Genomic DNA, 19,866 nt, shown 5'->3' with positions numbered 1-19,866 from the left:
TGGATTTTTTTTTTTTTTTGCATCACTTTTTATTTGTTTTTTGGCCATGCCCAGTGGCAGGCAGAATCTTAGTTCCCCAACCAGGGATTGGACCCATGTCCTATGTAGTAGAAGGTGAAGTCTTAACCACTGGGCCACCAGAGAAGTCCTTGAGCTACAGACAGTGAATTAACAAATTGATGTGGTTCTAAGCCACTGAGTTTATGGGAATTCATTACTGCAGCCCTGGGAGACTAGTACAGAAACTCAGATTCAGGACGGGCAAGTGACTTGCTCGACGCCACATAGCCAGTGAGTGACAGAGCTGGCATGTGAACAGAGCTGTTTATCTTTAGGTCCCAAGTTTTTGATCTCTCTGTAGTCTCCTGCTCCTTGAGGGGCAGGAAGAAAGAGGAGATCCCTAAGAAAGACTGTGGGAAGCGGGGCAGAAAGGAGAGTTGTTGCTGAAGAACACAGCATCAGCTAGGAGCACAAATTCTGAACCAGACAGGTTAGTATTTTAAGTCTGCTCTGTAACTGATTAGCTGGGTCACTTTGGGTAAAGTCACGTTGCTTTCTTAAGCCTTATTTTCCTCATCTATAACCTAGGATTGATACTCTTTGATGGAGTGCATTGTGATAATTAAAATGAGATTGTGCTTATAAAGAGTTGTTTGCAGTGCCTGGCACAGCAGAAGTGCTCAGTAAACTTGACCTATTTTTACAGTCATCTGAAAGTGGTAGTTGCTCAGTCATGTCTGATTCTTTGTGACCTCCTGGACTGTAGCCCGCCCGGCTCCTCTGTCCATAGGATTTTCCAAGCAAGAATACTGGAGTGGGTAGCCATTCCTTTCTCCTGGAGACCCAGGTTTGATCCCTGGGTCAGGAAGATTCCCTGGAGAAGGGAATGGCCACTTACCGCAGTATTCTTGCCTGGGAAATCCCATGGACAGGGGAGTCTGGCGGGCTGCAGTCCAGGGGGTTGCAAAGAGTCTGGACATGGCTGAGTGACTAAGATTTTATAGTCATCTGCTCAGCATCAGTTTTGTGTCAGGTGCCATAGCAGTACCCTAGTCTATACACGGCCACTCTCTAAGATAAGTATTGTCGTGCCCACTTTACAGATGAGAGAGTACGGCTCATGGAGATGAAGGGGCTTGTCTAAAGTCACACAGATGGTGTTATAGCTGGACTTGAACCCGCTCTGCTTGAGTCCCAGACCCGGCAGCTCTGTGCTGCGCTCCCCAGCAGTCCTGACTCCTGAGCTTGGTACTCCACCAGTGAGCCCAGAGAACCATCAGAGCCTTCCTCTCTGCCCTGAAGGCTGCCTGCCAATTCCAGAGGTTCACAGAAAACGTTCACCTTCCTTTTTCATTTTGGTCTGGCTATCTGATTCATGGTCCACACCTGGTACCAGAACAGGGTCTCCTGGCTTCATGAAGCAAACAGTCAGAGGGTCCTTGGCTCTGATACACCCTGTCCTGGGTGCTGGGAGCACTTGGCTCAGACAGCTCTGGGCACACCCCCCAGCCCCCGCCCTTGAAGAGCAGCCTATCTCATGAGGGAAACAGATATGTGAATAACTACAGCACCATGTGCCCAGGTTATAAACCAGGTCTGAACAGTGAGTGGTGATGATGATGGTAATAATAACAGGCTGCATTGGGATTGTTTTCAGAGCTGGGTAGTGAGGAGACAATAGAAATTCAAGAGCATAAATGCAATTCCAGGGCATCGTATGTTTGTGAGAGGTGATAAAGATTTAAGGAAAAGAAAAGGTAAGAAATAGGAATGGTTATGAAGGGGTGATGAAATTTAGACTGTTTATAGAGGAGGCCTTACAGAGAAGAGCCATCTAAATGAAGTCCGGAGGAAGTGATGGAGCGAGCTATGAAGGTACTAGGAAGAGTTCCCCTAAGCAGTGACAAGAGCCAGTGCAGAGCCCTAAGACAGAAGTTAAACAAGGACGTGAAAAGATGCTGCATGTCATTTGTTATTAGGTAAATGTAAGTTACCGAAAGTGTGATATTGAAGTGCCTGACATTATTGCTGGTCTATTTCTTCCTTCAATTCTGTCCGTTTCTGTTTCATGTATTTCGGGACTCTCTTGTTAGGAACATGTATGTTTATAATCATTGTATCTTCTTGATGCATTAACCCTTCAATTATCATAAAATATCCTTCTTTGTCTCTACATGTTTAGTTGCATCCAGCTCTCTGCAACCCTATGAATTGGAGCACAGAGTCGGACACGACTGAAGCGACTTAGCAGCAGCAGCAGCAGGCTCCTCCGACCATGGAATTTTCCAGGCAAGAATACTGGAGTGGGTTGCTATTTCCTCCTCCAGGAGATCTTCCTGACCCAGGTATCTTTGTCTCTACTAATAGTTTTTTCTAAAGTCTATTTTTCTCTCATGTTAGTAGAGCCACTCAAGATCTGTTTTGATTATGGTTTTCATAATATATCTTACCATCTCTTTTAAACCTATTTTTGTTTGAAATCTCAAAACTTAGCATCTAGTTAGATCACAGTAGGCCTTAAAACAAGTCTTTATACATTTTAAAAGATTGAAAATCATATAAGGCATGCCCTCTGACCACAGTGGAATAAAATCAGAACTCATCATAGCTGTAAATACCTACCAAAAAAAGGGAGAAAGATCTCAAATCAACAACCTAACTTTATACCTTAAGAAAGTAGAGAAAGAAGAGCCAATGGAACCAAAAGTAAGCAGAAGAAAAGAGGAAGGAAGGAAAGAAGGAAGGAAGCAATTATTAGAGTCAATAATTAAGTTTAGGAAAGTCAGTACATAAAAGTCAACTGTGTTTCTATGGACTAGCAGTGAAGTGGCCCCAGAATGAGATTAAGAAAGCAATTCCATTCACAACTGAAAGACTAAAATACTTAGGAAAAAATTTAACAGAAGAGGTGAAAGACTTTTACACTGAAAACTACAAAGCATCTTTGAAAGCAACTAAAGACCTGTATAAATGGAAAGACATTTGTGTTCATGGATTGGGAGATTTGCTACTGTTAAAATGGCACTTCTGCCCAAATTTATCTATAGATTCATTGCATTCCCTCTCAGAATTAAAGCTGCCCTCTTTGGGGCAGAAACTGACAAGCTGATCCTAAAATTCAAATGCAAATGGAAGGGACCCAGAAGAGTCAAGTCTTTTCTTTTGGAAAAGAATAGTGAAGTTGGGAAGAATCATATTCCTAATTTCAAAACTTACTTCAAACCTGTCAAGTAATACAGAGTGTGGTGCTGGTATCAGGATAGACATACACTGAGACCAGAACCGAAAGCCCAAAATAAACATCTGCCTTTATGACCAATTGATTTCTGACAGGCTGCCAAGGCAATTCAACGGGAAAAGAATAGTCTTTTCAACAAAAGGTACTAGGAGAACTGGATATCCACATGCAAAATGAATCACAGACCCAAGTGTAAGAGCTAAAACTAGAAAACTCATAGAGGAAAAATAGGTGTTCATTTTAGTGACCTTGGATTAGAGCATAGTTTCTTAGGTAGAATACAAAAACAGCACAAGCAGCAAAAGACAAAATAAAGTGGACTTTATCAACATTAAACACTTGTGCTTCCAAGGACACCATCAAGAAGTAAGAAGACAATCCACAGAAAGGGATAAAGTATTTACAAATCACACAAAGTGACTTATGTTCAATATACATAAAACTCTTGGAGCTCAACAACAAAAGACAGACAATCAAGTTTAAAAATGGATGGATGGAATAGACATTTCTCCAAAGAAAAAATATATAAGTGGCAAATTGGCACATGAAACAATGCTGAACATTTGGGAAATGAAAATCAGAACCTCAGTGAGATGCCATTCCACACGCATTATGATGAGTGTAATAAAAGGAAAACCCAGCAATAACAAGTGTTGGCAGGGGTGTAAGGGGCCTGTAGCTCTTCTACATTTCTACTGGGGATGGAAATGGTGCAGCTGCCAAAGAGAACAGACTGGCAGTTCCTCCAAAAGGTGAACACAGAATTACCCTATGACCCAAAGACTTCACTCCTAGGGTAGATGCCCAAGAGAACTGGGAAACATACGTTCACACAAAATCCTGTACACAAATGTTCATAACAGCATTCTTTTAAAAAGCCAAAGAGTAGAAACAACTCAAATATTCACCAACTGATGAGTCAACAACCAAAATGTGGCCTATCCACAGAAAAGGGCATCCACAGGCTCAGCATGGATGAACCTTGAAAAGGTTATGCCAAGTAGAAGAGGCCAGATAGAAAATGGCACATCCTGAATGTATATGTATATACACACACACACACACATATTTCAAAATATGCAAATTCAGAGTTCAAAAGTAGACAAATAGTTGCCAGGAGCTCTGGGCAGAGGGGGATTGGGGAAGGTTTCCTCTTGGATGATGAAAACATTATGTAATTAAACAGTGGGGATAACTGCACAATCTGAATATACTGAAAAGATAGATTGTATGCTTTATTGGAAGGACTGATGCTGAAGCTGAAGCTCCCATACTTTGGACACCTGATCCGAAGAGCCAACTCATTGGAAAAGACCCTGATGGTGGGAAAGATTAAGGGCAGGAGAAGCGGGTGACAGAGGATAAGGTGGTTGGATGGCATCACCAACTCAATGGATGTGAGTTTGAGCAAACTCCAGGAGACAGTGGGGGACAGGTAAGTCTGGCATGCTGCAGTCCATGGGGTTGCAAAGAGTCAGACGTGGCTGAGCGACTGAACAACAACAGAATGTGACTCATTCAATTTTTATAAATTTGATTAACCTACTATTAATGTATTCAACTAATGAGCTAGAAAGAAGTACATAGAAAATGTAGAATTTTCTACAAATAGAAAATCCAGTATTCTCTACAGATTTAAGATGTAATAGTACCAACCAAGGATGCATCATGACCTCCACTCTCAATGCCAGAGAATCTCCTGAGAGGTTCCATCTCTCAATAGCTGGATATCCTCTAGCAAGGGGAATAAGGGAACTTCGCTACAGAATAAGGGACCTTGGAACAATCTATATGTGTCTCAACAGCACAAATGAGTTCATTTCTAATTATTCCTCTCTGAGAAAGAGTGATAGGCAGAATATTTCTGTTTATAAACGGAAAAATAGTTAACAAAATTAAAATAACCAGTATTTTTTTAAATAGGCAAAAGACTTGAATGGTTGCTTCACAGAATAATATACAAGAATGGCCAATGAGCGTGTGCAGAGTGCTTGACTTCGTAAGTTATCAGAGAAACACCACTTCTAAAGTTAAAAGCCCTGAAAAGCCAAATGTCTCTGAGGCTATAAAGCAGCTCAAAATGTCAAGCAGCGCAGGTGGGAGTGTAGAAGGACATGCCCACTTCAGAGAACAGTTTGCTACTTTCTTGTCAAGTTAGCAACACCCATTCCATGACCCACCAATTCCACCTCTGGTTATTAACCCACGAGAAATGGAAACAGATGTCCACAGACTTACTCAAGAACGTTCACAGCAGTCTTATTCAATAGCCAGGAATAGAAACAGCTGAAACATCCCTCAAGAGGACAATGGAGGAATAATTGTGGTGTATTCACACAAAGGAACACCACTCAGTGACAGGCAGGAGTCATGACTGCTGCCTGCCTAGCGTGGACAAATTTCACAGACAGGGTGTTGAGTGAAAGAGGCCAGAGCCCAAAAGTACAGACTGTGTGATTCCATTTATATGACAGTCGAAAGCGGGTACATCTAATTCCCAGCGATAGAAATCAGAACAGTGATTGCCTATGGGGGTTAACCTGAAAAGGGACACACACAGTCACACTCGCACACAAACCTTCCCGGAGTGATGGAACATTCCATATGCAGAGAGCTGTGTTCATGACACAGGTGCACACATTTATCCAAATTCGCTTCCTGGGACACCCAAGACTTCTGTATTTCGGTGTATGTAAATTTGACTTCAATTAAAAGAAATGAAAAGGTGCTTCAAATTCATTTAACTGAAGCAGCAGTAGGGACTGGAAGAAGGGTGTTTCTGGAGCCGAATTGGAAGAGGCAGAAACGCAGGGCTCTGATGTTCCGGGTCCTGGGGGCAGGCAGAGGTGTGGGCTCGGCCTCTGCCGTGTGTTCCGGGGAACACTGTCTGCCTCCTGTTCCCTTGCCACGCAGCTTTGGCGGCTGAGTCAGCCAAGCTCCTCGCATCTGGGCTTTGCCATCAGCCCCTCGTCTCTGAGACACTTTGGAGGGTTTGTCCCCAGGGAGAGGCTCACCTGGAGCCGCAGCAGCCTCTGGGTCTCCCTGCCTCCAGTCCTGGGGTGACCAGGACCTGGGGGGAGGCTCCCCCTCAGCCCCTGCCTCCCTGAGCCGCGATGGACTGCGGCTTCTGAGAAATCTCATCTCCAGTGCCTGCTGCCCGCCCAGCCCTGCTCCTGATTCCTCGCCGCTCTGTGCAGGCAGGCGATGACTCAGTGCGGGGGAGGGCGACAGGGGCCGCTGCGGCTGGAGGAGAAAAAGGCCCCCATCCCTGCGGGGCCTGGGGTTTCTGCTCCCCATCTGTCTGCTGTCCAGGCAGGATGAAGGAACAGAAAGGGCTTGAACTTCGGGGACAGACTAAGCTGGGGTGGAGGCACCATCCTGCTTAAGCCTCGGTTTCCTGTCCTGTAAATAGGGTGATGGTATCTTAGGGCACTGGGCGATTTACTGAGGAAGGACTCAGGAAAAGCCTATAAGGGGTGAAGGAAACAGGACAGGGAAGGGGGAAACCGAGCGGGGAGTAGCCACAGGCCAGGTCCCCCTGATCTGCTGGGGGCTGAGGGGTTGATCACATCACAAACCTGTTACCCACTCCGGATGCACCCCCAGGTCAGCACTGGCTTTAGGGTGCTCTTAGGAGGACATGACCGCCTGGTGAGGCTCTGGTTAACAGATGGTGATTCTCTGCAGAAGGAGGGCTGGCTGTGAGCTCTTAGCAGCCAGCATGCTGAAGGGTGGGCAGGCGGGCCTGGTGGGGGAGACGTCCTGGTGTGGGACCCAAGAGCAACTATCGTAGGAGGGAAACACTGGTCACTCTGGGCTTTTGTGAATTCACACAATCGGCAATGAGGAAACAGTAACTATTTCTTAGCTGCATGAGAAAGGCTGCCTAGTACCATAAATACGTGTGCCCTGCCTGCTGCGGATTCAACATGATTTAGCGATCAGGGCAGAGTGAGAACCAATACCTATGCACCTAAGAATGAGCAGTATAAAGAAACACTTAGTGGTGCAAACCATTGTATGGAGGATGTGGTATATAGGATGGATGTTTTTGAGCTGTGGTGTTGGAGAAGACTCTTGAGAGTCCCTTAGACAGCAACGAGATAAAAGCAGTCAATCCTAAAGGGAATCAACCCTAGATACTCCCTGGAAAGACTGATGCTGAAGGTGAAGCTCCAATACTCTGGCCACCTGATGCGAAGAGCTGACTCATTGGAAAAGACCCTGATGCTGGGAAAGATTGAGGACAGGAGGAGAAGGGGGTGACAGAGGATGAGATGGTTGGATGGCATCAGACTCAATGGATGTGAGTTTGAGCAAACTCCAGGAGATAATGAAGGACAGGGAAGCCTGACATACTGTTGTCCATGGAGTCACAAAGAGTTGGACACGACTGAGTGACTAAGCAACAACAACAAACAACTGAAGGTCTAACTGTATAGTACAGGGAATTGTTAAATATAGTCAATATCCCATGATAAACCATAATAGAAAAGAATATAAACATATATGAATCACTTTGCTGTACAGCAGAAATTAACGTGTTATAAATCAACTATACTTCAATAGAATAAATTTAAAAAAAACACAACAGCCTGAAGTTGGCAGGGCAGTTGTGTCCTAAAGGCCTTCCTTTTATTCCCGGACATGGGAAGGTTTGGGGTTTCCAAGGAAATTAGCTGGAGTCGAGGTGGAAGGCCCTTTAGGGACATGGGGCAGTGGCTGCCTACCATCTGGTCTCACCACTTTGCCACACCATTCTGCCTTCCTTCCACACACCTGGAAGATCTTCATGCCCACCTACCTGGGCCTCTGCTTCTCAAGGGGCTTTCCAGAAACAGCGAGTTAGAAATGTTCCTGGGATGTCCACGTCCCCTCTAATAATGTACATCATGGGAGGGAAGAACACTGACTTCAGGGTCAGACAGAACTGGGTTTGAACCCAGCTCTGCTATTTGATGGCTGTGTGCTCTTGATCAAGTTGCTTTACCTCTCTGAGCCTCAGAATCCCTCTCTGTAAAAACTGGATACATTGATGTGCTTGCTCAGAAGGGTGATGAGGAAGACCAAGAGCCGCATCAGTGAAGGGCTCAGCACACAGAAAGCCCTTGATAAATGTCTACTCTTTGCCCCTTGTCTCCTCTGCAGGGATGCATTTTCAGTCTTGTCATCCCTGGGGTGGGGGCAGCTTTCCTAGATTCACCATGGGCACTGAGGGTCCAGCTCATTCGGCTTGTCTGGCCTAACGAACTTCCTTACGCTCTGGGAAGGGGCCCTGGTCCTGTCCACTTCTGGCCTCAGTTCCAGGAACTGCCCCACGGTTCAATTTATTTCCTCTCAGCTGTTTCTTACATCTCCCAGGAGACTTATCTCTTTTATAAACATCCTCTTTGTCTCCTCGTCCAGCTGCCCTTTTCTTGGAAAGATGGTTTGGCCAAGTTGGCTCCTTTGCCAGTAAGCTGTGTCTTTTGTTTGGCTTTCTGATAAGATGGTATGGAGCCCCTGTGGGATCAGCCATCACAGCTGAGGACTTGAAAAGAGCCGGCAGTCAGATGCCTGAGCACCTCTTTCTTCCACCTTAGAGGCGCTTTTGCAGACAAGGAGGGACCTCTGGGTCTTACATGTCGGGGCACAGAGAGCAATAGCCCAGCCTGACCTTGGGGTAGCTTACAATGAAACTTGTCTTTTGATGGAGTCTGGGGGTTCAGAGAGAGTGGAAGAGAGACCCACGCATGGAGAGGCCCTGCCTTGATTTCTGGAACTGCCATTCATGGTGGGAGGGGGTCTGGGTTTGAGTCCTGGCATGGCCACTTGCCAGCGATGTGATGTAGGGCATTTTATCGAACCACTCTGTGCCTCAGTTTCTACTCCTGTCAAATGTGTACAATGACAACGAGCATTTCCCCTGGCACTGGGCTTTTACCTCCTTTACACACACGCACCACACAGCTGCTGTCCCTGAGGAAATGCCCCTGAACACCCAGGCCCTGTGCTGGGTAAGGCTGACCTTGGCCTCTAGCCTCCAGGGTGGGCATGTATTTCAGACCTAGCCTGTGAGCATATTCCCAAGATATGTCCCTGGATATGTTCCTTGGGGTGTTGGGTGTTCGGATATGGATGCCAGACCCCCAAGGGCTCAGTCAGACTCAATGCCAGGGCTTCTGTTGGAAGTTGAGAACCAGAAGGTCTCTTTCCCCAGGGATGGTTTCTGCTCAGAGCTGCTCCTGATGATTTTGCCTCCATGAAAGGAGAACGTGTTTGAGAAAGAAGCCAAAGGAGACGAAGAGAGAGAGGTTCTCGATAGCATCCTTTGAACGCCTGGATCCAGCTGGGCCTGAAGATCAGCCTTGGGGTTTCTAATCACCATCTTTGGCTAAAGACAGTTTATGTCGGGTTTCTTGTCCCTTATACTCACAGAATCCTTCAGCCCTATTGAATGTACAACAATAACACTTCCCTCTCTGCAACCCACTCCAGTATTCTTGCCTAGAGAATCCCATGGACAGAGGAGCCTGGTGGCCACCATCCATGGGGTCACAAAGAGTCAGACATGACGAGCAACTGACACTTTTGCTTTTCTCTGGTTGCTTGGAGAATCAAACAACACAAGCCATGTGAGGCTCTTAGCACAGGGCATGGCATGCAGTAGGCATGTAATAAATGCCCCCCATCTCCCAGGGCCTCACTTTTCTCACCTGCCAGATGGGCGTATTAAACTGTGGCCTGTCGCTTGTTAGCGGAGGTGCAGACCTTGAAGGGGATTCTGGGCAGTTCTGTTAAGTAACAGTGAAGCATTGTGGCAGAAAGAGCAGTGCCCACCGCACAGCATCCACATCCCAACCCCCAGTCCCCGAGAACAGGTTAGAGGCAAAGGAACTTCTCCAGATGCGATTTAGTTAAAGATTTTGAGATAAAGAGATTTTTTAAGATTATCTGGGTGCACGCATACTCAGCTGTTCCGGTCGTGTCTGACTCTTTGCGACCCTATGAGCTGTGGCCCGCCAGGCTCCTCGGTCCATGGGATTCTCCGGGCAAGAATACTGGAGTGGGCTGCCATGCCCTTTTCCAGGGGATCTTCCCGACCCAGGGAGGGAGCCCGCGTTTCCTGCATTTGCAGGTGGATTCTTTACTTCTGAGCCACCGGGTGGGTCCAACCTAATCACACAAGTTCTTTAAAGAACCTAAGAATCACATTACAGAGATACAACATTGTTGACCTTGAGGATGAGGGAAGAGGGCCTTCTTCCTCCAGGAAGGAGGCACGTGGAGGAAAGGGGAAAGGGGAAAGGTAAGGAGATGAATGTGGGGAAAGTATGGGGATGAATTCCCCTGTATCATCCAGAAGACACACTGGTATCAGTCCAGGGAGACTGGCATTGGAATCAAACCTCTAGAACAGTCAGATAATCAACTGGTATTGATTTTGGCCACTGAGTTTAAGATAATTTGTGTTTAAAAAAGAGACAACCGGCCCCAAGTGGAGTCACTTGTATGACACTTCACGTCACCAAACTGAGACTTAATGTATAACAATTAGAGTCTCAGTCACATGCATGAATAGAATCTTAACCCAGTCAGGAATGACCTAGTTAGCACTGGTGAACCTGCCTGATAGAAGCCTACTCTACTTCCCAGGTGGGTCAGAAGGCAAAGAATCTGCCTGTAATGCAGGAGATTCAGGTGTGATCCCGGGGTTAGGAAGATTCCTTGGAGAAGGGGATGGCTACCCACGCCAATATTCTAGCCTGGAGAATTCTATGGAGAGAGGATCCTAGCAGGCTTTAGTCCATGGGGTCATAAAGAGTTGGACACGACTGAGTGACTAACACTTTCACACATTCACTAGTTCCCATGGACTATAAACCAGGAGACATTGGGACATAAGTGAAGTGAAAGTCACTCAGTCATGTCCGACTCTTTGTGACCCCATGGACTATACAGTCGATGGAATTCTCCAGGCCAGAATACTGGGGTGGGTAGCATTTCCCTTCTCCAGGGGATCTTCCCAACCCAGAGATCAAATCCAGGCCTCCTGCATTGCAGGCGGATTCTTTACCAGCTGAGCCACCAGGGAAGCCTGAGACATTGGGACATAAAACAAGGTGCAAAAATCTCACAGTCTAAAGATACAGAAATCATACAGAGTCTGTTCTCTTTTCACTGTGGATTAATATTAGAAATCAATGAAATAGAATTTGTATCCTGCTGTTGTGTGAAAATTGTATAAATCTTAATTTTGTTGAATTGGTTCATAGTGCTTTCCAAGTCTACGATATTCTTCTACTTTTCTGTTCATTCTGTTATATTTTGAGAGTTTGGTATTGAAACTCCAACTGGAAATCTTAATCTATCTACTTAAAAAAAAAATGGAGGGACTTCCCTGGTGGTCCAATGGTTAAGAATCTGTGTTGCAATGCAAGGGACTCAGGTTCCATCCCTGGTCAGGGAACTAAGATCTCACATGCTGTGGAGCAACTAAGCCCATGTACCACAACTACTGAGCCCACACACCACAACTGCTGAGCCCACACACCACAACCGCTGAGCCCACACACACAACTACTGAGCCCACACACACAACTACTGAGCCCACACACACAGCTGCTGAGCCCACACACACAGCTGCTGAGCCCACACACCACAGCTGGATAGTCTGTGTAACACAACTAATAAATAATAAACAACTAATAAACCTGATGCAGCCAAATAAATAAATATTTTAAAGATATTTACAACATATAGTGGAACCACACATAACTTTGTTCTCTATTTTCCAAGATGTGTTACCGTACTTTGATTGATGTTATTAGCACTATGAACTCTAATTAAAATTTTGAGGTTTTTTTTTTCAATTGCACCTTTTATTGCTATTATAAATCTCTGCCTCTACGCTGGCCTTTTGCAGTTCTGTGGAATTTTCCTTTTTCTTTTCTTCCCTACCTTTTCTGTTTTTTTAATTTTAATTAAAAATTTTTTTAATCTATTATGATCTTTTCTACATTTATTCCTTTGTTTGCTCTTCCTACTGTTCTTTCTCCCTTGCAGTTAATCTTTAACATGTATGTCTTCTTTATCGACCTCTATTTAACTTTGCATTTCTATTCTTCCTTTCCTTTATTTTTCTCACCATATTTGTTAGCTTTGTTTTCATTGCTTTATTCCCCAGTTGGCACCTTGCTTTAGTTTTGTTTTCTAGTTTGTGCTTTAGTTAGTTTTTTTCTTAACTGGTATATATCATTTTTGGTTTCCTTTGTCCACTGGGTCAATCTATTGTACTTTATTTTTGTAGGGTTGTTTTGATTTGCTTATGGCAGTATATGCATATGTGTGTACTCCATTATTTTCATTATTATTTGCCTGATTTTGTCACTGCCATTTGTCTGGTGCTCACCTTTGGTTTCTCGTTTCTGGGTATTTGTATTAATAACATTTAATGCCATCATAAACCATCTATGGAATCTCTGTTACTGGCCCAAGCTCAAGCCCTGAGCCTTTGGATTGGGAGCGCTGACTCCAAGACTCTAGACTACCAAAGAACTCCTAACCCTACGGAGTATCAAATAGAGAGAATTCTCACAACGGCAACCGCTTCTATACAAGACCCAGCATCACCCAACTGCCAGTAGCGTCCTGTGCAGGATGCCTCATCCAAACAAAAAACAAGACAAAAGTGCAAACCTTATCATCAGCAGACAGGATTACCTCCTCACTCAGCCCTGCCCATCAGAGGGAAAAAAAAACAAAATTCAGCACAAATCTCACCCTACACAAAGCTTACACAAAACTTAGGAGGGCAGAAACCAAAAGGAGGAAAGAATTCAACCTTGAAGCCTGGGAAAAAGAGACCTCAAACACAGTAAGTTAAAAAAAAATGAAAAGGTACAGAAATACTGTACAAATGAAGGAACAAACTAGAAACACAAAAGTCCAAAGAAATAAAAAGAAATTAAAAAAAAAAAAAAAAAGAAGCCTACTTTCCCTTGAAGGAAGGTGACCTTGCATACACAACTGTCCCATGCTGGTATAATGTCCTTGTCCTGCCCCTTCCTCCTATAAAAAGCTTTCAATTTGCATAGCATCTCAGAGCCCCTTTCCCTCTGATGGATAGGATGTTGTTTGATTCATGAATCACTGAATAAACTCTTAAGATCTTTAAAGCTTACTCAGGCAAATTTCATTTTTTAACAGATTTTGTGGCGGCAATGGGATCTGGAGGAAACTTCTGACAACTTTGGGGACAACAAGAAACACAGGTATTGGTAGGCACAAACCCCTTTAGTTCTCTGCCTTTCTTGCCATTTCCAAGGGCTGGGGGTAAGTTCTCCTCAGTTCAGAGCTCTGTTCTCTTTGCACGGAACCACTAACATACCTGGCTTTCCAGCCCAGGGCAGGTCAGCTTGAGTTAGCAGACAGTCCCAGATTCTGAGCTTTTGGCTCAGTCCCTGGATTCCACGTTGGGTTGGTAGTTCAGCCCACAGTGCCCCGTTTGACTGGAGTCCCAGTCCACAGCCCGCATTCTTTGGGGACGTGCTGGTTCAGTCCTTTCGCCAGTCCCCAGGTCCATACCGGAATTGCTAGTGGTGCACGCAAGGCCTCCTCTTGGCCAGTCCGCAGTAACAACTCTTTGGTTATTGCCGGTGTGTTAACAGGAAGGAAAGGCTATTTCTGGTGGGAATCTCAGAAGCCAAAAGCTGCAACACCGGCGGGCATGCACTGAGCACTTCAAAGCTGTTAGGGCACTCACCACCTAACTCCAAGACTCTTGTGTTAGAACACGCTGATCATAGAATGGGTTAGATTGACACTAGGTCCCGCATCAGCCTAAAGCAAATTTCCGTGTAATGAGGTACACTGCAAAACCACGCAAATGCTCAACCCAGGGGCACATGCCTCTTAAGTATAATATGAACTTGCCTCCAAGAGACCCAAGGCTTTGCTGAAGAAATGGGATCCTGAAGTCCCCACGAACTGAGCACACTTTCAGCATCCTTGCTTGTTTACATCTAAGAACTGTGGTCCCAGGCTAAGATGACCTAGAAGTATAATGGCTATTAATGATTTAAGACAAGGTCACTTGAGAAATGCACTTGAAAGCAAGGGTTCCCGAATCAAACAAACAATAGGTTTCCTGATTTAGTTGTCACGCAGAAGCCTGCAAAGGGCTTCAAAGCTCCAAAATAGCTTCATTAAGAGTCATTGACAAAGGCTAATGAAAAATTCAAAGGTATAAGATGCACATAAAATAACAGTCCACGGGCGTGACGTGACTTGTACCACCCTCCTCCACCTGCCTTTATTTGCCATTGTCACGAAGCGCACCGGGACCGGTGGCCAGAAGTGATCAGACGCTGCCCTCTCCTCAACCTCCCGTCTCAGCCAGCCTTGCTGATTGCGACCCTGCCTGGGGCCGGAGCGACCTGGACAGAATGCTGCTGTGGGATGTAAAGCTCTTACCCGCCACTAGGATGGTTCTACCACTTCCTGGGGGTCGGCTCCAGTGCCCCAGGCAGACGTGTTGGAGGCACAGCTGGACGTGATACTTATGCCCCCACATTCATACAGCGTCAGAACAGAGGGTGGGGTGGTCACAGGGCACAGTGGGAAAGTGAGACCAGTTTAGATACCGAGTGCAAATTGGAAAAACTATGCTGAGCGGGAAAAACTATGAGTCCTCTGAAGCCTGTCCCCAAGAGGAGCTAAGAGGTTCCCGTATCTCGGGGTATGACTTAGATTACATGGAACTTGGCCGGAAGAAGGTGAGAGAGTCTGGGGGAAATCACAGCTTTAACTCTTTCTCTGATTTTTATGAGTTGTACTGTCCAGATTCCTGTGGCATCAATGAGGTGATTGCTATCCTAGAAGCTACCTGCTCTTGCCTGTGCAGTTTACAAATTGTTCCTTAGTGACCGTCAAGATTCTACTCCCCCATATCCTAAGTATCCTCCATATTCCCATCATTATTAGAGGTTCACCAGCTCAGCAGGACCATGTCCCAAAGGCGTGAAGTCTGAGTTCACAGGTCCACATGGTGCAACCTCAGGTTTTGGCAGGGAAATGAGCATTTAGGACCAAGGTTCTGCGCTGGCTTGGGAACTGGAGGAATATTAGAATATTTGCAGCAATAGAGCAGCAACACCCATTCTCAGACACATGGTACCACCTGTCTCACTCTCTCTTGTGCCCCAGCCTGTGCAAGAGCCCTGCTTACCACTTCTCAGGGGAACGGGTTGTTCCTCAGCATATTCAAGCTCAGAGACAAGATCCAGAACAGTACCAGGAGAGGGTGGTACTTGAAGATGACCAGAAAGTAAAAAGTTGAAGTCAAACACTGGTTGCAAAATTTCTGGTTTTTCACCGCTTTCTCTTAAGAAAGTGCCACCTGCTAACAAGTGGGGGAGAGGAATACGCAACAGTTTTGTGATGTTCCATTTTTTAAAATTTTATACTGTTTGAGGGTGGTGATATGTGACAAAATGCTTATAGAGAGAAATGCATGTTTGTGTAGCATGTAGATGTATATTATAACTTTTGGAAGTGATTACTGTGGGATGCTAAAAGTGTATTGTTTAATTTATAAAAGAGTTAAGAATGTGATGGCATAAGAAGAGGTAAGAATGAAGGCTTTATACCAATAGACAATAAATACAGAACATTTCAGACTTAGGTGGTTTGAGTTGATGAGTCATTACCTCACAAAAGCAATGATAATCTAGTTGGTACTTCTTAGTGGGCGTTTGTGCTGTGCTTAGTCATTCAGTCGGGTCCAGCTCTTTGCGACCCCATGGACTGTATGTAGCCCGCCAGAATCCTCTGTCCATGGGGACTCTCCAGGCAAGAGTACTGGAGTGGGCTGCCATGCCCTCCTCCTAGTGGGTGTGTACTGTGCTTCAAACATTTAAACCCAGCCTTTGACTACTAATTATACTTATCTGTGTGTCTTGCTCACTTCTGAGCTCAGGAGCTTCGAATTCTTCAGTGGTGTCTGGGGTTCTGGTAAATGAGAATTATCTTTTTTCAGAAAAGGTAGAAAATAAGTATCTAGAAGGTTGTTGTGAAGGATTGTGTGCTGTTAAAAAAAATACTTGAACCCTCCATTTCACTTTAAAAATGGAAATATAGCTGATTTAAATATGGTATTCGTTTCAGGTATATAGCATAGTGATTCAATATTTTTATATAGTATAATATATTTCAAGTTATCATAAATTATTGGCTATATTCCCTGTGCTGTACAATATATCCTTTTAGCTTGTTTGATTATATTTATTTACCTTTGGCTGCACTATTTGGTTTGTAGGATCTTAATTCCCCAACCAAGGATTGAACCCAGGCCCTGGGCAGTGAGAGTGTGGAGTCCTAGCCACTGGACCACTAGGGAATCCCCCAGCTTATTTATTTTATACATAGGATTTTATGCATCTTGATTTCCTACCCCTATTTTGTCCTTCACCACTACCCACTCCCCATTGGTAGCCACTAGCTTATTCTCTATATCTGTGAATGTGTTTTGTTATATTCATTCATTTTATCTTTTAGATTCCACATAAATGTGATAACAGACAATATTTGTCTTTCTCTGTCTGCCTGATTTCATTAAGCATTATACTCTCTAGGTCTATCCATGTTATTTCAAATGGCAGAATTTCATTTATTTTAATGGTTGAGTAGTAGTCTATTACTATGTGTGTGTGTGTGTGTGTGTGTGTGTATACATATTTTCCAGGTGACACAGTGGTGAAGAATCCACCTGCCAATGCAGAAGACGGAAGAGACACTGGTTCGATCCCTAGGTTGGAAAGATCCTCTGGAGGAGGAAATGGCAACCCACTCCAGTCTTCTTGCCTGGAGAATTCCGTGGACAGAGAGGCCTGGCGGGCTACAGACCATGGGGTTGCAAAGAGTTGGCTGTGACTGTACACAGACACACATACATATGAACATATATGTATACAGAGCCTGACGCTGGGAAAGACTGAAGGCAGGAGGAGAAAGGGGTGACCGAGGATGAGATGGTTGGGTGGCATCACCGACTCAATGGACATGAGTTTGAGCAAGGTCCAGGAGCTGGTGATGGACAGGGAGGCCTGGTGTGCTGCAGTCTGTGGGGTCACAAAGAATCGGACACGACTGAGCGACTGAACTGAATACAGACACACAGTCATCTGTTGTTGATGGACCACATTCATTTTTTTAAGAGGTAAAGTTCAAATGCTTCAACAAGGGTCTTCTAACAGCAAAATCACGCAATTCTCTGTGTAAACTGTGTGTCGCTGTAGCAGTCTGTTTCAGTCTTATATTAAAATGATAGAAAAATAAAATAAGCCCCCCTGAGTGGTGATCCTCTCAGTGGGATACAATGGCTGCGAGTGACCTTCTCCAGGCATCTTTCACCCTTTGGTCAAGGACCGAATGAAGGATTAAAGAATTTTCTAAACCCAGGGAAGATCCCCAAAAGCTTTCTGAAAAATTTAGAGTCCTTATCGAGGCCCGTGACCCCAGGCTGCCAGGTCTTCAGCATCTTGTGCGCGTGGTGGTAGGACCTGCTGCTGCGGCTGCTAAGTCGCTTCAGTCGTGTCCGACTCTTTGCGACCCCAGGGACTGTGGCCCGCAAGGCTCCTCTGTCCATGGGATTCTCCAGGCAAGAATACTGGAGTGGGTTGCCATGCCCTCCTCCAGGGGATCTTCCCGACCCAGGGATCGAACCCACGTCTCTTATATCTCCTGGGTTGGCAGGTGTATTCTTTACCACTAGCACCACCTGGGAAGCTCAAAAACGGATGCAGGAAGCAGAAGCTCAGAACCCCAAGGATGATATCTGAGATGCTCAGTTTTCAACATGGTCTCCATATGGACCAGAAAAAGCTTGCAAAATAACAACTGATCTTTTAGAAGCTATTTCTTGTCTTTGTGCCTTGCACTGATGGGTCTGTTATTCAAACACGCAAACAAAACCAAGATGAATCTGTACCAGCCTTTAAAGCCCATTTGGAACTTCTCTTCCTATGGTGTTCGGGTTCCGTACAATAAACGATGTCACCCAACCCACTCTGGCTGCCCTGTTTGTAAATGGATTATCTCTTGAGATTAGTGGTTCGATAAAAAGCAGAAAATAGAATGGGAGGCCACTGATCTGACTGGACTTATGGCTATAGCAGAGCACTCCGAAGGGATTGTAAACAAAGGTCCATCAAGCTGCAATTGCTCCAAGGCCTGAAGCCTAAAATGACACCTGGGCCTCGGCCGTTGCGCTGTGTGTGCTAGGGCTCCGTCATGAAGATACTGCCCCCAGTGGGACAATGTCTCATTTGTAATCAACTGGGACGCTGGAAAGAAAGATTTTCCTCAAAGGTTTTATGCAAATCCTTCCGCATCAACTTGAATGTCTTCACATCTACCCTTGAAGGGGGTGGTGGTGGTTTAGTCACTACGTGTCCAACTCATTGCAACCCTGTAGCCCCCCAGGTGGCTCTGTCCATGAGATTTCCCAGGCAAGAATATAGGAGTGGGTAGCCACTTCCTTCTCCAGGGGATCTTCCCGACCCACAGACTGAACTTGCATCTCCTGCACTGCAGGCGGATTCTTTACTGACAAGCCACCAGGGAAGTCCCCATTGAAGGATTCCCAAATGGACCCCTCCGAGGGTTAATGGATCTCTAAAGGATTTTCTGGTAAACTGCTGTGTTACTCCCTTAAACAGCCAAGGGAAGCTAACATTAAAATTAATGGAAGGCTATGCTAAATTCTGGTAGATACTGGAGCCTGCTGACACAATCTAGGGAGAACTGGGAGAAGCCAATGAAGGGTGAGAATTCTTACCAAAATCAGCTTCCCCAAATCTCTGCCTAGTGCTTGGTGGAGAGAAGAACATATCATTTCATACTGTCCCTTTCCACATCCAGACCCAACGGTTATCGGTCCTTTCTCTCCCAGGGACAGCTGCCGCCTTCCTGTCTTGTCTGTCCTGACAGCTTGACTTGGTGACTGCCAGGCTGGAAGGGGGGGCCTCAAAATATGGCTGGAAAAAATGTGGGTTGAACTCCATTTGTGGCCAGGGTCCACCGCCAGCTCTCAGGGGAACAGTCTAAGTCCTTCTTTCCTTTGGCTCTCTTCAGGAGTAGCCCTAGGAAGGATGCTATCTTTTGCACCTTTCCTGGGGACGCCTCCTGTGTCCAGGGGTTTGTTCAGTACCATCAGAAATACTTTTTGCTTGTCTCAGCTGAAACCTGACAAGATATTTGAAAGGATTTCTTTTTGAAAGGATTTTTAATGTGGCTTAATTGTCAAATGTTGGCCAGATTGGAAGCTAGTATTCAGAGCCTGATAGGAATGTTTTTAAAAGCCTTTCCCCTTAAGCTAAGTGTATCTATCTAGAGGGAAAGCAGAACCTTCTGAAGCCCTTGAGGAAAGATTTCCTAAAACATTCTAAAGACGAACACTCCTACATCCAGACCACAGTACTCATTCAATTTCCATCTTAGTTGGAAATCTTCTCCCTCATATAAAGAAGCAAATTGAAGATAACGTATTAAGTACCTGGAAGGGCAGATCAGCCCCTGGGTCTCATTTAGGCTATAACTCATTCTTTGAGGAATTAAAAACAACTGTTCTTGGCTTTCGAATTTCTGCA

The 19,866-nt window shown here is 45.2% G+C and overlaps 1 pseudogene; it reads left to right on the top strand.

The window, feature by feature from the left end:
* The first annotated feature begins 10,462 nt into the window (after positions 1-10,462).
* On the top strand, positions 10,463-16,374 carry LOC112581157 (annotated as a pseudogene).
* Positions 16,375-19,866: the final 3,492 nt, after the last annotated feature.

The sequence above is a fragment of the Bubalus bubalis genome, chromosome 21 (genome assembly GCF_019923935.1).
Source record: "Bubalus bubalis isolate 160015118507 breed Murrah chromosome 21, NDDB_SH_1, whole genome shotgun sequence".
Taxonomy (NCBI): domain Eukaryota; kingdom Metazoa; phylum Chordata; class Mammalia; order Artiodactyla; family Bovidae; genus Bubalus; species Bubalus bubalis.
This window is presented reverse-complemented; position numbering and strand designations above follow the sequence as displayed.